Source organism: Eriocheir sinensis, unplaced genomic scaffold (assembly GCF_024679095.1).
Source record: "Eriocheir sinensis breed Jianghai 21 unplaced genomic scaffold, ASM2467909v1 Scaffold539, whole genome shotgun sequence".
NCBI lineage: Eukaryota > Metazoa > Arthropoda > Malacostraca > Decapoda > Varunidae > Eriocheir > Eriocheir sinensis.
In genome coordinates, this window is record NW_026111875.1 from 129,809 (window position 1) to 137,500 (window position 7,692).

A 7,692-nucleotide genomic window follows, 5' to 3' on the forward strand; every position below is an offset into this window, starting at 1 on the left:
TTTTTTTGCATCTCGTATGTAATATTGTCAGGGTGTATCGTAAGCTCTCGCTTCAAAAACGTGCCAATTAGCGAGATGTAAATTATTTCGGTGACGCAGCGATGCCCGGCGAAGGTGTTGCCGTGTATCACCCGTGAAGCCTCGTGCTGGAAAAGGACGTGACCACACATTTGCTTTTTACAGAGTCGTGATGATTCGGACGGTGGATTTTTTCATGATTTTTATTAAATTTATATCAATTTAAACATGATAGGTGTTGCAACGATTATAAAAAGGTTAATTTGGTTGATTTATATTCAGGTATTATGCTTGTGAAAAGAGAAGGAAGACATAATACCAAATTTTTTGAGATATTTCTTGTAGCTCTTTTATTTTTTCCCCTCTAAATATTGAGAGGATACTTTTGTCCTTATACAAATGTTTTGTAGAAGATATAATCTTGTTTATTAGCCAATCAAGCTTAAGTTATATTAATATTATGGCGAGTATTGTGAGTGTCCGTACCATCCCACCTCCCTGGCCGAGCCATCACCGCGGGTGGGGATGGTTCGCACGTTAGAGACTTGTCTCTCGTCGCCTACATACATCTGAAAACTGGAAATAGCTACGAGCGTCATATTAGCAGCCTAAAGAGCCAAATGGTGGAGGAACATTTTGAGATCTACAAAATTACACTACTTCTTAAACTTCTTTTTATAAAAATATTTTTCTAAAAAGAAAAAGGGAGAGAAAGAAAAGAAGAAAAGGAAACAAAATGGAGGATATAAAAGAAGATAAAAAGAGAGAAAGGAAGAAGAGAAAAGATACGAAGGGAAGAATTAAAGAGGAGAGAAAGGATAAGAAAGGAAGGAAGCGAAACAAAAAGAGAGAAGGAGAGGAAAGAGAAACGGAAAAGACGGAGAGAAAAGAGAAAAACGATGCCATAATTAAGGTCTGATTATATTCCCTTTATATTTAAACTAATCTAATATTCCTTGATTCAACCTTAAAAGTCATAATAAAAGATAATTAAGAGAAAAAATACATATAAAAATGAACCGCTAGAACGAGGAGAGGGATAGGAACGGAGGAAAAGAAGAGAAAGGAAGGAAGAAGAAAGGCAGAAAGAAAGGAGGAGAAAGAGAAAAGAGAAAGAGAGAAAGGAAGAAAGAAGAGAAAAAAATAGAACCGCTAGAACGAAGAGATACGAACGGAGGAAAAGAAGAAAAGGGATGAAAAAAGAAAGAGCAAGGAAGATAAGGAGACAAAAAAGGAAGAGAAAAGGCGAAGAGAAAGAAAGAAAAGAGGAAGAGACAAAAGAAAAAGGAAAAAGGAAACCGCTAGAACGAAGAGAGAGATAAGAACGGAGGATAAGAAGAAAAGGGATGAAAAAAGAAAGAGCAAGGAAGATAAGGAGACAAAAGAGGAAGAGAAAAGGCGAAGAGAAAGAAAGAAAAGAGGAAGAGACAAGGGAAAAGAAAAAAAGGAGCCGCTAGAACGCGTCGACTCGGTTTGTTTACGTTTTGCCGCGGGGAGTTGCACGTGTGGGCGGCGTTCAAAAAGATCTACGTTTATTTCACGTTCCTGACCTCGCCCGCCTATAAAAGTAAGTAGGCCTATGGGAGAGACCTTGGGGCATCGGTAAGCTTATAGTAAGGCGGTCTAGTGGAGCGGTAGGCCTATAAATATGGGTGCTAGGTGAGGGTAAGATTTTCTACGTTACTCTTCCTTCCTCTTCCTCCTCCTCTTCCTCTCTCTTCCCTCTTCCTGCAGACCTTAAATTTGAGTGTAAGGTCAAGTTTAGGGCTTATGCTATAGCTGCTACTACTACTATAGGTGCGCGTCGCCTCAGAGCTCATCCTTGTCACATCCTGCGTTGTAACAGGGCGGGCGTGACATCAGAGTTACCACAGTGTGCCTTCCCCAGGTCCTCGTTGCTCCAGGGCGTAGCTCCGTTATCCTGGGGGGCCTATGGGGGTGCGGGGTACAGGCACCCATCGCTCTGGGACACCTTGCCTCAGTGCTCATCTCTGTCAAATTAAAGACTCAAGAGGTAAGCTTGTGACAGGTGAGGTTTGGGGTCTAGAGCATAGCTACTCATTGCCTTGGTGCTCATCTCTGTCACATTGGGTTACCACAGTGTGTTCCTTACCCAGGGGTCCTGAGGTACACCTATGGAAGGATGAACAGCTCAATACTAAGTTACATGAAGAGAGAAGGAAGGGAGTGAAAAAAAGGTTTAATATATAAACAGATGATTGAAACAGCATTCAATTAATAAGACTGACTCTGCAAAATATTTAGGAAAGCGTGCACAGCCACCTCTGGCCAAGTTAATACTTACAACATGGATTATTTTTACTCCCTGAATGCAGTGCATGACCAAAGGACTTCCTAGAAATAGAAGGGGTTGAGAGGAGCAAAGTCCCCTGTTTGCTAGGTTACGTAAAGTAAGGCTTGGTTAGTTTAAATATACTGGGCAGGCAGTGAGGGGTGGCGGGAATACACAGTGCAGGGCGGGGGTGGCCCACTACGCGGGCCGGTGTTGTGAAAAATGCCTCCTGCAAAAATGAGTGGCTCTGGTGTCCACCATGCATGGGGCAATACACAGCAGAAAACATTAATATGCCTGGTTTTGTTCTGGTTTGTCCACTTTACCTCACTAAGCTTGGGTGTGATTCTAGAGATTTTGGATAAGTAAGTTGCTGGCGTCCAACGCTCACTGGGGGAACACACACACAGCGGCAAAAAACATTAATTTGCCTGGTTTTGTTCTGGTTTGTCCACTTGTGATCTTGGTGAGCGCTGAGTATAATCAGTAAGCAAGTTGAACCTCTCTGTCAGCTATGTTGAGGCAGTGGAAGGTGACGGGTGTACAACAGGGATTGAAAAGTCAATTGAATAGTGATATCTGGAAATGAATACTATCTCCATAATAAACAGCATCATATTTTGTCCAGAAATAAGCAGTCAGCATCTCAAAATTAGTAGGCGACCCTCTCGTGAATAATCCCACCTGAGGTTTTGTGCCCAGGGAGGCCTGGAGTGACTGTAAATATTAGTTGATGGTTGCAGTAATGAATATTACTGAAGTCTGTAAGTGTGTGTTCTTCCTACTCTGGAACAGAGCAGGATGGATTAGTTTTTATTTATTATTATTATTTTTTTACATCTCCGCCTGTAGCACCGGTAGGCTTTCTTCATGGGCCTGGATGGTGGTTGGCTCAAGCCTGTCATGGCGCAGGCAATTTTTATAGTGGCGCCAGTTATGCTTGGCTCATGCTGCCCCCCGGAACTCACTCTTGATTCACTGGGCGGTTTCTTCTTGAGTCTGGATTGATGGGTGGCCTTCTGAAAAGCATATGGGTAGTCTGTGGCCACTTGGCGGTTAGGCTATGTAAGGTTAGGTAGGAAGTATTACAGGTAATGTTGAGCGGGAATCACAATGAAAGTATTTTCCAGAATGGCCCGTGGTTAGTTTCCAAGTTACAGCCGAGCGTCTTCACTCAGGAACCACATACCTGCAGAGACTTCAGGAATATGTGGCCCGGTGGTGTGTTTAGGCAGGAAGGCAAGGCAGACAGACTGGTTACATTGATAGCACTGTGTCTCCTGATGCAGGCAATGCTATTTTGTTCCTGGTGGCTCCCCTGTCTCTCTGTTGACACCTTTTGTTCTTACTTACACTAAATATAAAGTAATAAAGAAGAAAGAAAAGCAAATGTGGTAAATGTATAGTTTAGTTCTGCCGCCTCAAAATATCACCATGATGTGAGAAGGCACACAAAACTAACTTAATAAAGTAATGGTAAATAAATGACAGTAATAATTGATAAATAAATAATTGCTAATGAGTTAAATCTTAGTTATGTCATAAGTGCCATGCCATTTATTATTATCATTATTATTATTATTACTATCATCATTATTATTATTATTATTATTATTATTATTATTATTATTATTATTATTATTATTATTATTAATATCATTATTATTGTTATTACTATCATCATTATCATTATTATTATTATTATTATTATTATTATTATTATTATTAATATCATTATTATTGTTATCATTATTATTATCATTATTGAAGGAAAGAATATAAGGTTCTAGTCTTTGGTAATTGTTGCTACTACTCCTACTACTACTGTTACTAACTAACCTAAAGTAACCTTGATAGTTTTGTTTTCTCCCTTGAAACAGTGATTGCCCCAAAATAATCATAAAGAAAAAAAGGAAAAAGAAAAGTCAGTCCAGGTATATAAATGAGTAGCATTGTTCAGCCACCTCAGAAAGCCACAACAAAACTAACCTAACCTAACCTGGATAGTTTCGTTCTCTCTCTCCTGAAACTCTGAGAAGTTGTGCGTCAGTAAAACAGCCTTGCAAGCCTCCCTGCCTCATGTAACTGCCATGATGGGAAGGTTCACAAAACTAACGTAACCTTACCTGGATACATTTTCTCTCTCTTTCTCTTTAAACTCAGAATTTTGGCATCAGTAACACAGCTTTCCTGCCTCCTGTAACTCATAACACCGCCATGGTGGGAAGGTTCACAAAACTAACGTAACCCAACCTGGATACTTTTTCTCTCTCTGTCTCTTTAAACTCAGAATCTTGGCATCAGTAACACAGCTTTCCTGCCTCCTGTAACTCATAACACTGCCATGGTGGGAAGGTTCACAAAACTAATGTTACCTAACCTGGATAAGTTTTGTTTTCCTTCTCTCTGGAAAATAAACAGTTGAAATACCTAAACAGAAATAAAGAAAGATGGCAGTGTGACCCTTCTTGTGTACCATGAACCTATAGGAAAGTATTATCATTATAACTCTGTGCCCTGTGTCCCCAGCTGTGTGAAGAAGCTGAGCAGCGTCTCCCTGGCCTGGGCGTGGAGTGAGCTGGTCCCCTCATCACCAGCACCATAGACCAGGGATGAGGTGCTCCTGGCCCTCCGGCACACCCTCCTGGGCGGACCAGAGGATGTCCACTGTGCTGGTGAGTGGCCTGACCCTTGCATCTCTCTGGGTCATTGTAGTGCTCCAAACTTGCTCTTTTTCTGTGGCCTGACCCTTGCATCTCTCTGGGTCATTGTAGTGCTCCAAACTTGCTCTTTTTCTGTGGCCTGACCCCTGCGTCTCTCTGGGTCATCATGGGTCATTTCAATTGCATATTTTTTCTTCATTGTTCTATTTATTCTCTCTCTCTCTCTCTCTCTCTCTCTCTCTCTCTCTCTCTCTTTTCCCCTTAAAAACAAGCTTGAGCAACAGTTCCTTCACCTCAGTATTCACTAAAGTAGAAATGCAAAGTCTTGGTGCCATTTGATTAATATAATTTCACTGAGGGCAGGTTTAAGGGCAGACCGCCCAGTGTGGACCATAAGGTGTGTGTGTGGTTTGAATATCTGTGTAAATCTCTCTCTCCCGGAGATCAGCAGCAGCAGCAGGCAAGGTCAAGGAGGGTAAGGTCAAGGACTTCTGCCAAAATGTGTGACCCCAGCATGCAGTAAACTGTGATAAGGAACAATGTTTTGCCCTGTGTGTGTGTGTGTGTGTGTGTGCGCAATATGCCTACATGTTACCTATGGTCAATTTTTTAGGTCACTCCACACTCCTATCAAGGCCGTGCTGGACAGGCTCAGTGACGACTCAGACACGTCAAATATCTTCCCTCAGAGGCACTGACAGGTACGCCAACACACTTTGTATGTCTTAGGGAGCAGGCTCACCATTCCTTGTATACAGAATATTACTAGTATTATTGTGCTACTACTACTACTACTAATAATAATAATAATAATAATATTGCTGGTTTTGTTATAAGAGATATACTATTACAGTTAGCCTTATAACTTCCTGGACCTCTACTCATTTCACTATATTAACTGCTTTTTACATTGATTAACTTATTTTCTGCTCTCTGTGCTGCTCCCAGGCATTCTTATGCTGCTGCTGCTCAGTGGGATTCCGTTTACAATTCTAATTCTCTGGTTCTGTGTGTTGTGTGTGTTCTTGTATAGAGTCTCCTAAGGTTATTTGAGTCTCCCTTCACTTGCCCTCAGTAACCTTACACTCTGCCATAACCTCTGATACTCGTCAATGGGATTCTGTTTACAATTCTAATTCTCTGGTTCTGTGTGTTGTGTGTGTCCTTGTATAGAGTTTCCTAAGGTTACTTGAGTCTCCCTTCACTTGCCCTCAGTAACCTTACACTCTGCCATAACCTCTACTACTACTACTACTACTACTACTACTACTACTACTACTACTACTACCACCACTCCGCAGGCTTCTACAGTGGTAGGGCTGAAACGACACATCCTGGCGGGGGGCACCTTTGACAGCCCAGGACACACCTCCGCCCCGCCAGCAACCTCATCACCCGACTGCTAGTTCAGGACCCAGCGCAGTGGTCCAACTCAGAAGAGATTGCTGCCACGAGTACCTGGCTAGTGCCCCCCCTCTTATGTACTAGCCCTGACCTTCAGCGACGACCCCGACCCCATGGAGGTAAGTTTAGGGGTGGGAAGGGGAGGGGAGGAATGGAAAGGAAAGGGAAGGGAAGGAAGCATTTGTGTGTGTGTATTTACCTAGTTTACCTAAAGTTGTGATTTACAGGAACGGAGCTGTGCTGGTGCTGTCCTGCCTTTCCAACTACTTCCATCTAACTTGGCCTTAAATGTGCTTATTGACTTAGCCTGCACCACTTCCCTCTCCAGCCCATTCCAGACCCCCACACATCTCTGTGGGAAGCTGTTCTTCTTGATGTCTCTTCTACACATTCCTTTTCTCAACAGTTTTCCATTTCCTCTTAAGTTTCTCTCTTCTCTTATCAAGAGGTCATCTCTATCCGATTTCTCTACACCATTCATCACCCTCTACACTGCTATTAAATCTCCTCTTTCTCTTCTACTTTCCAATGTAGGGAGGTTCAGCCTCAGCAATCTTTCCTCATAAGGCAGGTCGCTCAGACTAGGTGCCATTTTTGTTGCCGCTCTCTGTACCCTCTCCAGTTTTCTAACGTGTTTCTTAAGTGATGGCGACCAAGCCACTGATGCATATTCTAGTCTAGGGTGTATCAAGGTCACAGTTAATTTCCTTGCCATGTCCTCACCAAGGTATGTGAACGCTGCTCTGATGTTCCTCATCAGGTTGTGTCTCAGCTGATATTTTATTCACGTCTCTCTGGAGACAAGTTCTCTGTGATCATCACTCCAAGGTCTTTTTCTTCTGTCTTCCTGTCTAACTTATCCTTACCCAACTTATAATGTCCCTCTACTCGCATTCCACTCTTTTCAAATTCAATAACACTGCACTTTTTGGTATTAAATTCCATTTCCCACTTCCTGCTCCACCCCCACACTGTGTCCAGGTCTCTCTGGAGCAGCAAGTAGTCCTCCTCTTTTTCCACTCTTCTCATTATCTTAGCGTCATCGGCAAACAGACTCATATAGCTATCCACTCCTTCTGTCATATCATTAACATATGCTGCAAACATAATTGGGGCCAACACAGAGCCTTGCAGAACTCCACTCATGACATTTTTCCAACTTGATTTCCTGTCTGTAATAGTTGTTCTCATCATCCTGTTCTTCAGAAAATCCTCCATCCACTTTAGAAGACCACCTCCTAATTTATCCACCGTCTCCAGCTTCCACATTAACTTCCTATGTGGCACCTTGTCAAAGGCCTTTTTCAAGTCCAG

General features: G+C 42.3%; 1 protein-coding gene and 1 long non-coding RNA gene across 2 annotated transcripts in view; both read left to right on the forward strand.

Annotated features, from left to right (window-relative positions):
• Positions 1–1,354: 1,354 nt before the first annotated feature.
• Positions 1,355–4,923, forward strand: LOC126993001 (uncharacterized). The gene is made up of 3 exons (XR_007747241.1): positions 1,355–1,585; positions 1,907–2,032; positions 4,841–4,923. It is a non-coding gene; the product is annotated as an uncharacterized LOC126993001 (long non-coding RNA).
• The window catches only part of LOC126993000 (netrin receptor DCC-like), a 37,678-nt gene continuing 34,906 nt past the window's right edge, over positions 4,921–7,692 (forward strand). The window contains exons 1-3 of the mRNA XM_050851826.1: positions 4,921–4,986; positions 5,588–5,675; positions 6,276–6,497. The gene's annotated coding sequence lies outside the window, so the exon portion shown is untranslated. The remainder of the gene's footprint in view (positions 4,987–5,587; positions 5,676–6,275; positions 6,498–7,692) is intronic.